This window comes from Protopterus annectens, chromosome 9.part0 (genome assembly GCF_019279795.1).
Source record: "Protopterus annectens isolate FY-2018-M chromosome 9.part0, PAN1.0, whole genome shotgun sequence".
In the NCBI taxonomy this organism is placed as follows: domain Eukaryota; kingdom Metazoa; phylum Chordata; order Ceratodontiformes; family Protopteridae; genus Protopterus; species Protopterus annectens.
In genome coordinates this window covers 517,996,235-518,014,990 of record NC_056743.1, presented here as the reverse complement: position 1 = coordinate 518,014,990, position 18,756 = coordinate 517,996,235, and positions in this window count along the sequence as shown.

The following is an 18,756-nucleotide window of genomic DNA, read 5'->3' as shown; positions in this document are numbered from 1 at the left end:
ACATGGTTCATGAAGTGCTTTCATCCTTCTCACGTGGGTTTTCAGAAGCTGTAAAAGCAGTAACATAAAACCCATAAAAGAAAATATTTAATGGACTTCAAGTGCCCACAGTGTCCAAACAATTACATCTTTTGTGAAAAAAAATCATGTCCACCAGATCACAGTCAGGAATTGTATATGTAGCCACAGGTTCCAGCTAATAGTCATATTAGAATATATACCAATGTAATGGAGAAACAGCTTGTAACAATACTACACTGGAACAAACATTTTGCAAATTTGTCCCCTTAATTATATATCAGAACTAGAAACAACAGAGCCAGTGGCGATGTTTCAACAGCTTTATAAATAATATTATCTTCAGGTAACTATCCATGTGGTGTACAAAGACTAGTGTCTCACTATGGCTGAGTTCACCAGAGATTGAGGAGTGCCTCACTATGGCTGAGTTCACCAGAGACTGAGGAGCTGGCTGGAGAGGACTAAGTGACCAGTGACTGCTGGATCAGCCTTCTGGGGGTGCTCACCACTTGGTGACATCAAGGGTGACCACTAAGTGTTGCACCTGTGGGGCATGAACCTAAGCAGCATGTGCTTCTATTCTGTATATGCATGGACTGGAGGTGTCAGCATGTGGAGGCATGTTGCTCATGGCAACAGCATGCAGCAGAGGTTGGGAGCCTAAAGTAAGTGAGGCCTACTCTGTTGGGTGAAGGTAGGCTACCCTACTGGACCAGGAAGGTGGCCCACTTTGTATTACCTGACTCTTCTTCTGAGGTAACAGAAGGGCTGATATGGCTTCCCTGGCTGGAACAAATGGACCATTGGTCTCTTGCCTAGTCCAGGATTGCCTTTCTTCTTCCACAAGGAATGAACTTCTCAAAGGTTGTTGTCTTACGTCATAGGCCCTTAAAGCACCAAATTCCAGCCAAAACAGGATGACAATTTCAAACAATGTATAGTGGTCCGATTATCACTAATCAAGCAACCACTTAATGGACAAAGCCTTCATGTGTTCACTCAAGGGGCAGCTACTAACAAACTGACTCCTTAATATTCCAATAGGAAATTCATAATGATGACCAGATCTAAAAAGGGAGGGAGAATGCAACTAGAACCAATGGTGCTCCACCATGATTTACTGCAACATAGCAATCTTTTTTTTTTTTTTGGTGATGGTTTAATAAAGTTGTTTCATGTTTAAAAAAAGAATAATGTACGTAATTTGTTGCTTAGGTTGTATGATATATAGCAATATATATGAATTATAACATTTGTAAAAATGAACTTGTTAATACAGTTTGATTTCTTTCATATAAATGCAAATTTGCTTGTGTCACAAGTGATAATTCAATAAAGGTGTTTAAAAAAAAATTAACTCAGCAATCTTGAGTGTTCTAGAACTACACAATTGGCATTCATAAAAAAAAAAAAGAAACCGATAACTCTGCTGTCTGGAAGGTCACACAGCAGCCATGTTTGCCATGAAGAACAGGTGAGAGGACATATAAAACCACTAAGTTAGAACCTACTTGCTTGTGGTTACTCTCCACTGTGTCCTAAGTAACACTGCTAACACTTGACTGAGTACCTCCTTCTCAAAACAGGCCTCACTTCTGCTACAGGTTTTTCTACCTTTGTAACTCTGCAACTGCTGGCCTGTTTGCAATCTACATGCCTCTTGCCGAACAACTTTTTAGTTTGTGTGTGTGTTTTCTGTACTGTTTCATAGCCACCTCTATTGTCCACTCTTCAAAGTTTTAAATATTTCTGAGTTTTGTTACCGAGGATCACTTGTCTGTGACAAATAAAGGCTTGTTGCTTTGGAACAGTACCTGGGTTTCGTGACTTTTTGGAAATGACTGTTACTGAGCTCATCAATGAAGTTTAAAGACCACTAATTTCTCTGTTTTTCATTTTTTTACATCTTTTGCCTACTCTCATATCTCACTATATTATTTACCTTTTTATCTATATTTTCATCACCACCCAAAATATATATTTTTTTTAAATCTTGAAACATAGTCAGACTTTATTCAAACATTCAATTGTCGTATCTTAGTCAGAAATAAAGCTTACACTGCTAACCAGAAAGAGAACAGTGTTATAAATTGATATGTTTATTAAAGTATAATAAAAATGTTATCATTAAACCTAATATATTAGACTGTACAAAAATGTAACTATATACAGCATACACTTTAGAAAATCTGAGGTTATTAGTCTGAACCCAAACACTGATTAACTACACAGCAAAATGTTTAAACATACTGCCTTGTTTCCAGTATTTAAACATAATGACACATGTAAAACATCTGATTATCTTAGACCAGTGCAAAGCCTGTGTGTCCTGGGTGTGCAAGTATCTGTCCAGCTAAACGACCAAGAGAGGGGAGAATGAGTATTCAGTGGTGGAACTCTAGTGAACCATGATACTGCATCCTTAATCTTGGTCCAAAACATTTGTCTTGATGAGCAGGACCAACTGACATGCAGATGGTCCGCTTTCTCAGTGCCACATCACTAACACTGTACTCCATTCAATCTAAACTATGTGGAGTAGGAGTATGGATCAGGCTAACATCTACTGAGAAGCTTGACTTTAGTAAACAACAACCGTGGGGCAGATCTCAGAACTGACATTTACCTCATGTTGTTGTTGTTGTGTCTTTCGGCTTTTCCCGGTTAGGGGTCGCCACAGTGGAACTCCGGTCCGCTAATGACTGGCAGTAGATTTTTTTTACGTGCCGAGTTGTCAGCCCTGACGCACAACCTTCAACGAAGGTATGCCCATTCACGCATGTCTCCACACAGAAGACGCTCTAGCTGAGAATCGAACAGGACAACATCTTACTGTGAGGCGACAACGCTACTGTAGCACCACCACCGCAGTAACTGACATTTCCCTCATACACCACGCAAAACATTATTCATACCAATAATACAGAAAATAATCATTATGCTAGACTTAGCTGCTCTCCATGGGATCCTGCTTCCTTCTACCTGTCCTTCTGTATTACATACGACTTTGTCAGTAGCCACGTACACAGTTACTGTCTAGAAGTGGCCACACCATGAATGAGGTGGAACTCATACATTGATCTTCTGGCCATACAAAAAATATTTTTTATTCATCTATAATAATTGCAAGGTGCAACTATGCCTATTATTTTGTTTCCAGAACAAGATACCTAGAATTAGTCCAAAGCCACCCAACCTACCATTTGCACTTTCATAATAGTTCTTCTGACTTATCTCTTTTACAAAAAGATCTATTTAACTAATCAAGAGATTTTGTTTCTCAGCATGCCTTCCAATCAAGTGGCTGCTCAGAAGCAGTGTGTGTGTGTGTGTGTGTGTGTGTGTGTTTGGGTGTGTGTGGGTGTGTGTGTGTGTGTGTGTGTGTGTGTGTGTGTGTGTGTGTTTGTGAGTGATATGTTTATTCAATAAAGATATGTCTAAGGTCCATTGAGTAGACAGAGAATGCTTTTTACCATTCATGTCATCAACATTTATTACCCACTTGCTTTGTCATCTGTTTTTTTGAAAACTAAAGTGAAAGTTTATACTGTTCTCAAAACACACACACACACACAATCCATCTTAAAACAATCCCGAACCCAAATCTACAAATAAAGTAAGAAGTAAAAAATCAAAAATTGTATCCCAGAACTGGCCTCTGTACTACTAATGGACAGAGACAGCTCCTGAATGCTGTATCCCATACATGGGTCCCATCAAATTTTATATGGCATGATCTCACTTACTAGGGGTAATATACAAGTATCAATCATGGGATGGATAAGGACAGTCTAAAACCAAATAGGATGGGTTAATTCAAGCACCAAAAGGTAAATTGCTAGGGTTAAAATGCCCTGGATGGGCAGCTAAGGTGGCTTAAAAACTGCACACGTTTAAATGTATTGTCAAGCTAAGGCCCCTATAATGCATTATCAAGTACCAATGTTTTTATTCTGGGATTTTTTACATACCGCTGCATAGTAAACATTTAATACATTATTTTTTTCGCTTTCTTATGTTACAGGAATCCATCTACCCCCCTTCCCATTTTTACACATGGGGTTGGGGTGTCACTTCAACACTGACAATCATCTAGAGCCTTATTTTGCAGGAATGTTTTATGAAAATATTTATTTTATTATGTTGGATCTTTTGTAGTATATTTTTCATGTTTTATAATGCTTTCAGATATCTCTACAGGTTTTCAAATTCTTTCTGGTAAATAACGTCATCTAAATTGGTTATAAAATAACATTCAATTGTGATTACTTTTGTGATAAACTGAAAAGCTGCCAGCCTAGCTAGATAGAGTTTTGTAGATAATTCTATGTCATTGTAAATATTAAGTATTCCACAGACTTGTTTTACAAATGTAAAGAGAACTACATCTTATGATTAAACTACATGTTGTACTGAGTTTCAAAAATGTAACCACAGTGCACCCTGCTGGAAGTAAACTGTTAAGTCAAGAATTACAACTGTGTTTGATCTCAAGCTTGCAGACAGGATGTCTGGGATAGCAAGTGTTTTCTATTGTTTAAGACAGATATAATTACTAGATTTTACATGTATAAGTGTCTTTAATTGCTGTGGAATCCTGGCCAGGTACAGCTTACAAAGAAATGTAAATTTTGATTTTCTGTTAGCCTGGGAACTGAAGGAGAAGTGATAAAAATGATGTAATGTGACATGACTCAGCAGTATTGTGTATTATCAATTTAAGACTTTCTCAGAGAGAAAGGTTGATAATTTTGTATCTTGTCTGGGATCTAGTAAGAACATCCACTCACCAGCACTTGCTTGCTCTGTATGTAAGTAAGATATTTAGAACAGTGATCTCTCTTAGAGATAGATAGAAATATAGCCAGATTAGCCTAGCTGCTTTCTATATTTATGTCAGACTATCCTGCAATATTGTTTTAAAGCATTTTCCTGTGATTCCTGACCTCTTGATTAACACTGTGTTTAATTGCTGAGTATTGTCTTGTGGTTTTATTATTTATTATTAAATATTTTAAACTTTTCAGCTGTGGCTGTTTTGTGTAGAGATAATTTAAGCTCTTAAAGTACAATGCATGCATTTGGTGATACTGTCCAAGCCACTCCAATAGTCTTGCTGTTTGTCACACTTACTATTTGGATAACAGTAATATTACACAGTGCAATTGGTCACGCTTTGGGAAGGGCCTTGTAATAGCTGATAAGTAGTGGTTGGTGGCAGTGATTACTACCTTATAACCTGGGCAGAAAGGGGGCATAGCTGGAGAACATATGCCAGCCTTCCCCAGGAGTACCTGTGTGTTTGTATATAACTCAAATCTCAAAGTGTATGTGTGTGTGTGTGTGTGTGTGTGTGTGTGTGTCTGTGTGTGTGTGTGTGTGTGTGTGTGTTTGTCAGCTACTTGGGCAGGGACACAATGCACTGGTTGGACAGAGAGAGTGCTGGAGGTTTTGGCTTGACCACTAGGTTGAGATCTGTATCCTATAGTTGTCCCAGTGGGAAGTCTTATTGGGGGTCTGGAGAGAAAGACAGAAAGCAGCCCCAGACTGACTGTGATCTCTGTGTGCTCTTAAGGGAAATTGTACTTTACTTTGTGTGTACTTGTTATCCTGTCAATGTGAACACCCCTCACTGGTGCTAGTGGTGATAATTGAGGCTCCTTGATTACTGGGCCAGTGCATCGGCATCACAGCTTTGTTCTGAAGAAGTTAATTTAGAAGACAAAAGTTCTACCATAGATGGTGTTTTGAATAAGGTGATTTTTGTCTACCAACCTTGTCTGCATGAGGGATTCTTATCTTATTTTATTAGTATTTCGCTTTAATCTTGGAATTTACTTTAATACTCTCTCTCTGTTTTTAATCTAATAGAAAACCACCCATGAGACAAACCTAAGGAGCCCACCTACAGCCCAAAAAATAGAAAGTGTATTTAATTACTGCATTCAATTTAAATCAATGGGAAAAAGAAATTCAAATGTTAAATAAACATAGATGCACACAAGTAAGGGACCTCATTAGTGTAATCAGTAAAGCATCTTGTAGTTGTACGTTTAGTCAGAACTGTAGATAGGTCAGCTGGAACCCTGGGCAGTGAGCACTGCAAATGTGAGTCACAATATCAACTAGTACGGCTTCTTATTTGGGCACCATTACTGCCAATTGTACTTCCTACCAGCCCTTACCCGACTTGACTTAAGACTCTGGATTACAGATTAAATCTATTTATTTATTTCATTTCTTTCTTTACTGACATTTGACTACTGGAGAAGGCCCAACTGGTTAGGTGATGATTTTCAGTTGAGGCTGGGGGAGAAAATCTCCTAAGTACTACAAAAGCATTTTAAGAACAATAATTTTACAATCTTCAAAAATAATACAAAACATCTACAGTTTAAATAATTAGACCAAATTAGACAAAATGTCACAACACTGGTAAAGAAGAGTTACAATTTATATGACAATTTAATATAATGATAACCTTTAGCCAGTTTATGGAGAAATTAAAGGTAATTGCAATCTGAAGTAAGAAGGAAAAAAACAGTATATTTAGAAAGAGATTCAGGGCAGAAAAAATTATTGATGCAAGGACGTGAGTGAGGAAGGGAGAGTAAGGAGGTGTAAAGTATGAATAGGTACTTATTCATATGGAAGGATATAATTTATCCCGGTACTGAGAAGAAAAGAGCCAGGTTTTGGCTAGTAAGTCTTTCAGTATGGTTTTAAAAGACTAGATGGAGGGTATACTGACCTGATGGATACAAGAAATGGAGTTTCAGGCCTTTGCAACATGGTATGACCATACCCAGCAGATATGAAAGGTTTGTGGACAGAGAAGTGTTTTTGGTCACCGGATTATAATAACTGATTGGGAACATAGTTGTGCAGAATGGTATTTAGTGTTGGACAAGCAGATGGATACTGGCTAATTTTATATGTGGGGTGAAGATATGTATGTTAGTTGATGGCATAGTCCAACCAATTTAGACTTTTTAATGCTATACACTGGTGGGCTCTGAAAGGGGTATTTGCTGCAAGTTTAGTCTTTTTATTATAGAACTGTTCAAGTTTTTATTTTTTTTTATATCTGGAGGTTAGAAATGATGGGAACACCCTAAAGTAGTGAAGGGTTAAATAGTGGCATGTGTAGTTTTAGTTGAGTTGGTTGTAAAGCATTCCCAGGTTTCAGTGATTTTTTTTATGCAATTTTGTATATGCAGGTCGAATTTAAGATTATCATCCACTATCATCCCTAATAATTTGCTATAAGAAATTACTTCAATGGCTGTATTATTAACAGAGAATATTTAACATTTATTTTTTCAATAGAGTAGGATTTGGGGAAAAAAGTATTTTTGGTGGGGGGGTGAGCGTGAGTTGTGAATTACAAAGCCATGTTTCAGTGGCTGTTAAAGCCTCCTCAGTAGTTTTTTGGAGATGTGCCATGATGTCAGATGTGCATAATAGTGTAGAGTCATCTGCATACTGTATTAGTGAAGCCTGTTGTGTGGATGTGTGAAGGATGATGGTGAGAATGTTAAAGAGGAGGAGACAAAATATAGAGCCTTATGGTACACCTTATGGTATGGAGAAAGGGTGGCTAACTATTGGACAAGTAGCTTTTGAACCATAAAATTATGGGCTGAAATAGACATAGTAAGGGAATTTGAAGTGGAAGTTTGCTGTGACAAACTGTACTGAAGGCTTTAGACAAGTCTTGTAATAAGAAGTAGACTGGTTTGCCATGAATCTCTAGCGTTATTGACAGTAACTATGAAAGTTACTCTGCCATTATCTCTGTGTTTATTGACAGTAACTATAAAAGTTACAAGTGCAAAGTTAGCACTATGGGAGGGACAGAAGCTGTGTTATTTGGGGGATAGTTGTTCCTACAGGAGATAATTTAGTAGTTGTCTTTGAATACATTTTTCAGGTTTATTTTAGATAGGGGATATAGTTGCCATAGGCTTAACGTTGGTAAAGTCTGTTGAATTTCCTCCTTTGTGTAGTGGGATAATGTGAATTTTCTTTCTAGGAGACAGAAAATGGGATTCCTGGACTGACCTATGTATAGGGACTAAGACAGGATATACAGTGCTACTGGTTGCCGTTTTAAGGCACTTGCTTGGAAAATCATCAGCTGAAGCAGAACATGGCTTATGTTTAAGAGTAGTTTTATGTAGGATTTGGGCACAGATTTGAAAGTGAAAGCGTATGTGGTGATATGTGGCTGTTGGGCAGGGCTGGGATTAGATATAGGGGAATTCTTTGTTAGGGCTGCTATAATATCAATGAAATAAGAACTGAATTATATTGCATTTTCAAGTGAGTTGTTGGGAAAAGGGTTAGGATTGAATTTCTGGCCAGGATGTAAGACTTTTTAGGATTGTATTTACTATTGTTCTGAATGTTGTTACAGTATAGTCTTTTTGTCTTCATTTATTTGTTTTTTAGTATGGTTGCAGAGCATTATGAAGTTGTCAAGATATTATTGTGTTTTATATTTCTGCCATTCTTTCCATATTTTTCCCTAGCCTACATTAGCATTACACTCTTTGTAGTTAGCCAAATTGCATTATTCATGTTTAGGCTTTTATTCGAGGTGGTGTAAGGCTATTTAAGATATTTAACAAAGTTGTATAGAAATCTTTTACAGCACGAGCTAATGGTAGGATATGGTGGATGTTCCGGTTAATAGATAATAGGGTAGTAATGAATAGTTCTAGAACAACATGGGCAGGCTGTGTTCTCTTTTATAAACATGCTGTTTAACTGGATGTGTGAGATGTCTGGTTATACACACTGGGTAATGGTCACTAAGAAAGTCTGAAATTGTACCTGTGGTGGTGTATTCACTGGGGTCTGATACTAGGATTGACTCTAATAAGGAATTTGATGCCTTGCTATAATGTGTGGGGCTATTAATTAGTTGTGTGAAACTGTATAAGTTCATGCTAGATGTAGGGGAGTTAAAGATTATGCCAAACTAATTGATACTGATATCAACTAGTAACATTTTTCTTGTGGAATTGTTATGGATTTCCAATTTAGGATATCTTCCAGTGTAGTTATAAAGGACAGTAATACATATTTGTTTAATTTCAGGAAAGTAATAAGAAGCTCTTCTGAACTAATTTTAGTATTGGTTTATTGTAGAGGGAAATGTGGAAGCTGTTGGGAAATATTTAATCAACACCACCACCTTTCCTGTTTATACAGGCATTGCAGATGATATTGTAGCATGGCAGTGCAATATCACTGTGTTTTTTTATGCTGGGTTTAAGTCACATTTCAGTTATAGAGAGAATATTAAGCTAGAGTTTGGTAATACAGCCATGTAGTTCAGTACATTTATTTCATATGCTTCTAGTATTTATGTCAGCAAAACTTACAGTACAATGGTTGAGGATTGACTGTTCTGGGGTTAGTGCAGTCTGTAGAAGGGAATTTTCTTGATGTTAGTTATGATAGATGGAACCAGGGTAAGCATGAATATTGATTCTTGTTTTTTGAAGAGCATTTTCCACTTATTATTTTTTTGAGTTGAAATGGAGTCGGTCTATATTTGAGGTAAAGGTGATTAGCATCATTAATTAGGTTTGGTGCAATGTGTGGAGGGTTTAGGGAAGAAGTATGGATAGGTGGTTGGGACAGAGATGGAGAGATGTTGAGAGCTCATATTGGGTCATGGTAGGAGGAGAAATTGCTCAGTAGGAGAAGATGAATGGAGGATAAGCTGAGGAGTAGCATGATTAAGTAAAGGGATCTTTATTTTATTGATGCCCGGCTATAAGGAAGTGGGAATCAAGAACAAAGAAAGATTTTGCAGTGTTGTAAGATATTTAGTGTTAGTGGAGTCTGAAATTTCATAGAATATAGGCATGATGGAATTGTTTTCCATCAAAGGATAGAGTAAGTTCTGGTATCTTCTCTTATGTTTCTGAAATGTAAGAAAAAGAGTGGTTGGAAAGAATAGAGTACGAGGATGTTGATAAAATAGGAAGTAGTGAGGGTTTATTTGGGGGAAAGCTGAAGTTGAGATGTAAAATAATAGACAAGCACTGTTGGGGAGGGTTCTGAGTATGAATGGATATAGTACAAAACAGTTTGTGAGACAGAAACGTTGTTGGGAGTGATGCTAAATATTAGGCAGAAATTAGACAATGGGAAAATAGAAACATTAATGTTTGTATGGTAGAAGTAAGGTTGTTTGAGGAGGGTTAGGGAATAGGTGTCACAGGTAAAATGTGTATATGATAAGTATAATGGTAGATTGAGAGGTGGTGGCTGGGAATTAGGGGTACGGTAGGGGAGTGTAGAAAGCTTCCCAACCTCAGGCCAGTTATTACAGACAGCAATCAGTTTACAGCCAGTAAAAAGCAATTAACAAGGAGTAACAAAATAGAAGAAGTTTTCTTTTATTTACTGAATGCAGAGATCAGAACACTAGGGAGACTAAGTAACTAGTTCATACAGTGTAATCTACTGACCAAGAGAAAGGACAGCAGCCAACTGAATAAGTGCTCCTTAGTATATGAAGACTACTTATTTGGGGTGAATGTCACAGCCACTTTCCAGCACTGAGCAGGCACATATTTTAATAGTTAAAATTAAAACACAACAAGGCTCTTCATGTCAAACTTGTTTACATTGTACAATGACAAAATTATCAGTGAAAACGTTTGTGAGCTGGGTCTTGTAGTAGAGACATGCAGTACTGGGAACAGGAAATCACTCAAGAGACTTTTGGGCTACCCTAAGAGAAAGACTGAACTGACGGGATGGCTGCCAAAGTGCCTTCCCTTGTGGTATTTGTAATTATTGTAGTTTTATTGACACTAATAAGTTGTTCATACATTCAGTTTCAGGCTTCACTTTTGGGTTTAACATCAGAGCAGACTGCAATACATGCAACCTTATATACTTAGCACACTGTTGTGCTTGTTCATCTTTTTACATCAGTAAAACTAACAGAACTCTGAAGGAACCCGTTAGGGAACACTTATACAGCATACGCACAGCTAATTGCTCTAATGCATTACTGAAACATGTTATGAGTGAAGGGACTAGACAGAGTTTTAATTTTTAGTAATAGCATTGTTGGAACTTCCCAGTTAAGGGATTTTAATAATGACACAGAGAAGAGAGAACTGAGATAGATACATAGAATGGACACAGACCGTAAACCGTTAATGGTGTGGTTTCTATTAAACCTGTTCTCAAGTCTCATTGCTTAGTTAGATAGTCATTTTATACCTTTAAGAGAGCATTACATTGAGCAATGTGCTGTATACTTTTTATCCTTTCACTCTCTGTAAAGATTGGTTCTTCATTGTGTGAACTGTGTGTTTTGATTGGATGAACAATGTTATTTATACTGTTACTTTTGAATGTTTTTAATGGTCTGAAGAACCGACTTTATTGTCATGAAAGAGCTCACCTATATTATTAAATGTTTACTTGTTTATATGCTGCCGTGTGTTGGTTGTTCCTTACCTTTACTTTTATTAGTTATTACGGAAAGCAGTTTACTTAACAAGGAGGCACAAAGTTGAACAGGTTTTCTTTCATTTACTGAATGCAGAAACCAGGAAGCTATGGAGAGTAAGTAATTGGCATATATAGTGTAATCTATTGGTCAAAGGAAAGGACAGTAGCCAATTTAATAAGTCGTCCTTAGAGTGCAGGGACTACTCCTCTGGGGTGAATGTCACAGCCACTTTCCAGTACTGGCAAGGCACATATTTGACTATTTAAAGTTAATACAAGTTTCTTTGTGTTAAGCTTGCTTACATTGCACAATGAAAATATTCTCAGGGAAAACTATTGGGAGTTATATAAGAGCTCCTACAGTATCAGGGTTACGGTTGGAACTAGTGACCAGAGGCACACAATGACAAAAGTCAAATTTTCCTAAACCCAGTTTTTTTATACATAATATACAAGACATTTAATTTGTTACACAGAAGACTACTCCAAATTTTTAACACAAAAGTACATATATATTATGGGGGCTTAGGATGGGGCTAAGACATTTAAAATGTGAACATAGAACCTATAGCAATTGGTATCAACTTAACTAAAAGTACATAACATATTTTAAAATGCACAGATCACAAATATACTTGTCTAGATTATATGTACAAGTTTTACAAAATATACTAAATATTAGATTAACTAGTACAGCTTCACATCTTTTCTTGTTGTGGTGGGTGAGGATGTGGCTTAGTAAATGCACTGTAAAATTAATACAATTTAGGTTAAAAATAGGAATATCAAAATGCAACAATGGTTTTGATATCAGTTTTAATTAATGCAGTCTCATTTCACACAAAAACTGAGTTATACAACAATGCAAACGTTCTTTCTATGGTGACAGACACTGGAAATTTAGTAGTCAGAGTAGGCATAACAAGCCATGCAAAGCTGTCAAGAGTTCCCATTGTGGATCATTGGCCCTTGACCATCACTGAAACTTTTTTTTTTTATTCTAAATGATACAATGACTTGGAATATTACAAGTCTGTTGGAAGGCCAAGGAATGTGGCACATGACACACAAAGTGCTATGGAATATTGTTGAAAAGTAAACAGGAGAAAACAGCACTAGATGTTCTGAGAAGAAGTCAGGATGCCCTGGTTTATATGCCAACATGGATAGATTAGTTGGATTATTTTCTGACTCTCTCTTCTCGATTTTATTTACATAACTGTGTGCTTATATTTTAAGTCAACAGTTAAACAATGAATCAGAGATTTATTATTTCTTATGTACTACACACTAAATGTAATAGAAAGTACACACATAAAACATTTTCTGAAGCACTGAAAGAAATGTTATATAAAATGCATTATTTTGCAGAATGTTCAATGCATTTCATCCCCCCCCAAAAAAGCTGGAAAAATCAAGGCACTATCTTAATTCATAATTGTTTCTTTCAGTATGGCAGGAACAACTGCATAATTATAGTCAAAATGTACACACTTTGAGTTCTGTTCAAATTCTCTCTCACAGCACAGTGGATTGAACAATCCTGGTCACCCTGATCAGGGCAGGTAGGAAAGGGTGTTGATATTAATAAATGATGAGAACTGTGAATAAAAAACTCAAAATACTGAATTTCATTTGACTGACACCACAATACTTAATTTTCAAAATACTGAAAACTCATTTGACTGAGTCTCATTATACTGAAAGCTTACAATCCTGAATTTCAAAATACTGACTTTTAAGCCATATACATGTACACTTACAACACCGGTGACTAACTCTTTCCAAAACTTAAAAAACTACTTACTTACCCCTCTTAACAGAAACTGGATGATAAATAAAACAAATTATGTGGGGGTCATAGCCCCCACACCCCCCAACTCTCTCTCTCTCTCTCTCTCTATATATATATATATATATATATATAGTAACTCCAGGATTGCATTACAATGGGGAAAAGGGCATATACCTTTTACTTACCTTACAGTACTGTGCACACTGCCACTACTGCCAGAAGCACAAGAAACACCCACCAAATTACATTAGATACTTCCCATAAAAACGTAGAGAGACATACCCACATTTAGAAACACTACTTTCAATGCTACTATCGGTATTCTGACAGTCGGCACTTTAAGTTACAGTAATGTTTTTTTATCACAAGCAAGTTACAGGTGAAGGGAAACACACATCACATCTATGGCTTAAAATTCAATATTTTGAAATTCAGGATTGTAAGCTTTCAGTATAATGAGACTTGGTCAAATGGGTTTTCAGTATTTTGAAAATTAGGTATTGTGGTCTCAGTCAAATGAAATTCAGTATTTTGAGTTTCAGTCATGTGAAGTGGACCCACACAAAATATACTTAAACTTAACCTAAAATTAATTAAATGTGCTCAGCCTTTATTACCTATATATATATATATATATATATATATATATATATATATATATTTATATATATATATATATATATATATATATATATATATATATATTTATATATATATATATATATGTATAATGCTAAAAGGATAATTTATAATCACAATGGTATTGACTTTATCAGCCTTATTACAGCAGTTCCAAGCATGCTCCTTCAAGTTAAATTGAGCAGTTTTATGGCATCATATTTTGACATCTCTGTATGTTCATCTCTATGGAGACTTCATTATCAGTTTGTTAGGTGTACTGGTTCTGCCTTAACGGCTACATTCTCTACCCACACCATTACAGCACCTACTTGTGCTTTTATTAGAACACTTGGGCTTTGTCTTCCTAGTCCTACTTCAGCTGGCAAATACTACATAACCTACATACCCACCACTGATTCTTCATTATATCATGCTAAATGTTTTTAAACCAAATACAATCGCTTGATTTGCTAACGCATCATTCTAGGAGGAGGTTATCCTGCAGTAGCTCCTGTTAGAGCATAAGTATTTAACTTAGGGTCTATATTACAAAATCGGAAAGACACGACATCAAATGGCTTAAAGGTCGAAAATGCCGTACCTCAAAGTTGAACTTGTGGGGGGCGCACCCTACTAATTATATATACTAACTCCAAGATCGCACTACAGTGAGGAAAGGGCAAATTTTTCAATCTTCACTGCACCACAATCTTACAAAAAAACACATTGATGAACGTCATTTCCGACATTAAAGCCGTTCGATGTTCAGTCTCTTCGATTTCATGATAGGAACACTTAAAATTAAATAACTACCTTCCTTTAACTTTTACTATACAGCTGTGCTTTATGAAACAAATTAAAATGAGTTCCAGTATGAATCCCTGAGCTATATTTGGATGAAGTTACAGTTGAACATTCCCAAACATTGGTAGCTTGGTTCAGATATAAAACGTAGTAAAGAGTACTTTTTGCAGAACTGAACGATCCCTCTGCACTCCATGAAAGGAGACTTTGCCGCACCCCCTTACCTATATATACTAATTTCACAGACATACAACTACAGTGAAAAGTGAAAAACTGGAAGAAAAAAAAAAAAGGAACATCATAGTAAATCTAGATGACTCTAAAGAGTATACATGGAAATCAGCAAGGGACCCTTTATCAACAGTTAGCAAATGTACTGGTTTAGCAGATATACTGTCCAATAATGGAATGGGCTAAGAATAGAACTGAAACAAAAAAAAACTAATTTCTACTGATATCTTCAAATGAGAGACAGAGAAACATTTTTGAGAACAGAAAACATATTAAATGGTAAAGGATTAGACACAACTGCAGATCCTTCATATAACCTTCTGACCGGAAATAGAATTTAATATAACCTGACCAGTTAGGAGTAAACCTTACTAAAATACATACTTTTTCTATGGTATATTACTTCAATAACGCATGCCCTTTTGTCACAGTTTATTGCTATTATACCATGACTATTTTTATTGAAGGAAAATTTCTTAACATTTCCTGGTCTGCAGATCCTGTTCTAGTCATGTGAATGTAGAGCATTCACAGACATTCATGCAACATTACTTTTCAGTACAAAATGCAATTTCATAGTCCCTACAGACAGTATTAGCACCACATATAGACGAGGAATCAAAGTGAATTTGGACGTTGGTGCATTTAGAACAATAGCCATGATTTTGAGGTAACATTGGGTTTTTCTTATACATAATCTTACCACATTAAATTTGGAAGTTCATTTAGAAATCTAGGGCCAAATCCATCAATGCCTACACTAACTGCACAATCTGTATTCAAGAAATCCCTACCACATTTTTTGTGCTTTCTAGTCGCTCAGAAAGATTACACTAAATGTACATGTAGTCTATGCTTTGTGATAACCTTTAAGAGTCCCCCCTCAATATTTAAGGATGCATGAAAATCAATAGGTAAACTAAAATTAGGTGGAAGGAGGTTTGAGCTATGCTTGTGTTGTCTGTTCGCTCAGAATCATGTACACTTAGTGTAGGCATTAATAAATCCAAAGGCAAGTGTATGTTTGGGGTAGTGGTAATCTGCTACCCTAATTTATAAGAATTTTCTTGTTTAATAGCCTTCATATTTTCTAATCAGTGATTTACATGATATTTTGGTCTTGAAGTTATCAATTAACTTTACTCTCCAGAAAAGCAGGAAAATATGTGTAAACGACAACAGCAAATCTGTACAATGCAGAATGACCTGTTAGTTTAGGACTGGAACTCTTTGATATTCATATACATTTAAGTAGCTATTTTTATTTGTTTGACATGACATAAATTAAATTGATGGTTACATGAAAGAGTAAGACTTTTAAGTGTAGCTGCAATGAAACTGATTTGCTGTTGGTGCTCCTGTAATGCTGGAATTAAACTAGCGCTTTTGATGTTTAGCAAGTATAAAAACTAAATGACGCAAAAAAGTCCATGTGTTTATGTTTCTGTCTGTGTGTGAGTGCATGCGCGCGTGTGTGAATGAAAGCAAGTTGTGTGTGTGAGTGAGAGAGAGAGAGAGCGTGAAGAGTGAAAGCGATTGAGCACCAGGAGCAGCACTTGTTAAGAGGCTTGTGTACCTCTCGACCTCTTAGCTCAAGCTATCTGGATAAAGCCGAAAAATAAATGGGGGACAAAGGCTCAAAATAGGAACAGAATTTAAATATTGCTGCTATAAAATCACAAAGTTGCTTCAGTAATAGAATTTGTGTAAGCATGCATTTTCTGGAGCGCAAGTGTGTGTGTGTGTGTGTGTGTGTGTGTGTGTGTGTGTGTGTGTGTGTGTGTGTGTGTGAGACAGAGTGAGATCAACAACTAGTGGCAGCAGCAGTAAAAAGTTTACATACCTCTCGACATCTCAGTTCAAGAAATCTGGATAAAGCCTGAAATAAAGGGGAAACAAAGGCTCAAAAATAGGAACAGATTTTAAGTATTGTTCTTATAAAATTATGAAGTAGCTTAAATACCAGGATTTGTGTTAGCATGAATATTCTGAAGGAAATTAAGTCTGAAAGTCAAATGTATGTTATTTAGTGACTTCAAGTTCCCAATGACTGGCAACAAACCACACATTGTAGGAGTAAGGTGCCAGAAAATAAAGTAAATGTCTGGATATTTTAAAAAATATTATATTTTGGATGTAAAATGCTTCCTCCAATACCATTTACATACACAGCAACTATGAAACATTAGGCGGAGGAAATATTTTACATCAAAAATATATTTAAAAAATAATATAGTAATAAAAAAAAGTAAAACATGACAATTTTATAGACAGCCCATTCTCTAAGCACATAATGCCCTCCAGGCTGTGTGTTACCGTGTAAATAACATCCTTCCAGGTGTTATTTACACAGTAATGCACACCCTTCTTGGGCATTATTACTTGCATATACAACCATAGCATTAAACATTCTAAAATATAAAATAGTTTCTATTGTTGATCTAGTAAGAAAAATATGCAACAGTCATAAAGAACCTTTGAGAAACTACAGTTTATAGATATAGACAGAGATGGAGGGAGAAAGAAAAAAAAAGAAAGAGAAGGAAAAAGAGGGTGCTTTTTTCCTACAAAAGTCAATGAGGTAAGAGCTTTTTGATAAGGCCGTTTAGGGGCGTGCAATGTATAAAACACATGGCAAATGTAAAAATCAAGTTAATGATAATTTTAACCAGTCACACCAACATGAAAATCATGTATGCAATAAGCATACAGATCCACACAAGGAACTGCAGTATTTAGCAAGACATCAAGGAGTAATAAAGATATATCAGGGTTAAAATGCTGCATAAATATGATTCTGAAAGATGAACATCAGGAAGCCCAACACTACAGACCAAATTGTTCAAACACACATTGTGCATGCATTTATTTATTTCATTTCTCTTTAGGTGGCTTTGTCCTCCTCACTAAACTTTGTGATGGAGGTCTCTCAGCTTCTCATTTTGTAACTAAGTCAAAGCTTGCCACATCTTAGCAAAATGGATGCAATAACTTCAGAGTATTAATGGTTTGAATTAGTGTGATATGAGTGTCTGGTCCTCAACCAGCTGTACTAATAACACACAGAATATTATGGCTTCTAAATTTGTTTACAGCAATATTTTAAGTCACATAATTACATTCAAAATCGTGTGGGACATTTTTAAGCCTAGCAAATTTCACTTTTTGTGCTCAAATTAACCTAACACATTTGGTTAGGGACTGGCCTTGCCGATTCCGTGTTTGATAATTAAATATTACCCATAATGAGAATAACTGGGATTTTCTTGGTTTATCCATTCTTTCTTCAGGATGGAATAGGATAGATTAGCCTAGTAGGATAGCAGGAGGATGGATGCTCTAACATGATAGCCAGAAAAGTATGTGCTTAAGTTTAAAAAGAGAATGGAACCCATGGATAGAGATGTCCTACTGAGCAGAAGAAGTAAAAAAAGCAGCAGACACAGCTGATATATGTATACACACACACACACACACACACACACACACACACACACACACACACACACACACACACACACACACACACACACACACACACACACACACACACTCTATAACAGTTTTATTTTGATATATTTCTGTTTTATATGTTGCTCCAATGGTTTTAGATACAGCAGAAGTTGTCTGTTTAAATATATTTACCCAGACACCAAACCATAAATAAATCATCATAACACATTAGCAGTAGACTATATAATATAATAGAATGTATTGTATTTTCCCATTTTAGGACTGCAGCACAGGAAAGTAATGGAGTCTCTGTTGCTCTCTGGATACAACATAAAATCTGT